Source organism: Spermophilus citellus (genome assembly GCF_964194105.1).
Source record: "Spermophilus citellus genome assembly, chromosome: 10".
Classification (NCBI taxonomy): domain Eukaryota; kingdom Metazoa; phylum Chordata; class Mammalia; order Rodentia; family Sciuridae; genus Spermophilus; species Spermophilus citellus.
The window spans coordinates 88021004-88022278 of record NC_138197.1 but is presented as its reverse complement, the minus strand read 5'-3'; positions in this window follow the sequence as shown (position 1 = coordinate 88022278).

Below are 1275 nucleotides of genomic sequence, written 5' to 3'. Positions count from 1 at the left end.
ATCAAGAGCCCAAACACATTGATTTGATAGTTATTTTGAAATACAATGATAATAATTAGAAATAAATTTATAACAGCATTCTTCTTTAAAAATTTTGTACACATTTCTGATAATAAATTAGGTAATTCAGAATAGATGAGAGAGATTTAAAGTAATAAAGTCTTGGAAATAAGTAAATCGTCAATAACTTGTACATTTTCTATGTTTTTAAAGAATATCTTGGCTCTATTTTGTTATTTACAAGTGTATAGTAAAAATTTAATTTAAAGATGTACAAACTGAGTTAACTCACATATTATTTGTGGAAGAAAAATGACAAATTACTGGGATATGATATAATGCTGTGGAGACATAAATAGATGCTATATACATGGTATTGCCTACTTAATGGTCTGATAGTTATTAATTATGCCCAGTGAGAACTTAGCTCTTAACTGGTTTTGATTTTAATTGAATGGTGTTTCTTTCTCCTGGATATCCTTTCCATGATAGCATACTTTAATTTCATTGGTTGCAGTAGATAATGATAAGATCAGATCAAATAGAACATACTGGTCAACTACCTATTCGGAATGATTTACTAGGAACATCTTTGACAGATAATCCAAGCTGGAAAGACCACAAGCAGTCAAGTTGAAATGATGCTGAAGCTCGATAATGCTCCTTCCGGGTGTCATAAAATTTGGAAAGTCGCCAGAGGCCAAGTCAAGGTCAAAATGTAGCTCAGGTGTCACACAATCAATTTTTGCAAGGTCTAAAAACCTCATTTTCACAGTTAGATTTTCTATTAACTGAGTAATATGGCCTGGCCACTGTTTCTTATAAAAGGGACCCTGCTTCACTGTTATTGGCACATGGCAGTAGAAGACATGGGCTGTTTCTGACCTCATGGCCTGACAGCCAGCTAGGTCACTCTCAGGACATTCATAACATTCTCCTGTGTGCAGACAACACTGATTTGGTGTCCTGTGCTAGGAACTTTTAGTTTCCTTAAGATCTTCACCCATGATGTACTTGGAAAACTTCATTTATTTTCCTACCATCCAGTTCTTTTCAATCATATGGTGCTTAGGCTGTTCACTAAGTACCATCCTCTCTTGATTGATCTTGTATTTCAAAGTCACCTCTTTCTGCTTTCCCCATCAACCTCGACCCCTTATCTTGCTCTATGCAGACCTCTTTACTAGACAAGACCATAGGATAGGGAAGATGTTGTGATGGGTTGGGGATCTGGGGGAGCGCTTGGAGGACTATCTTCATTTAACATTCAATGCA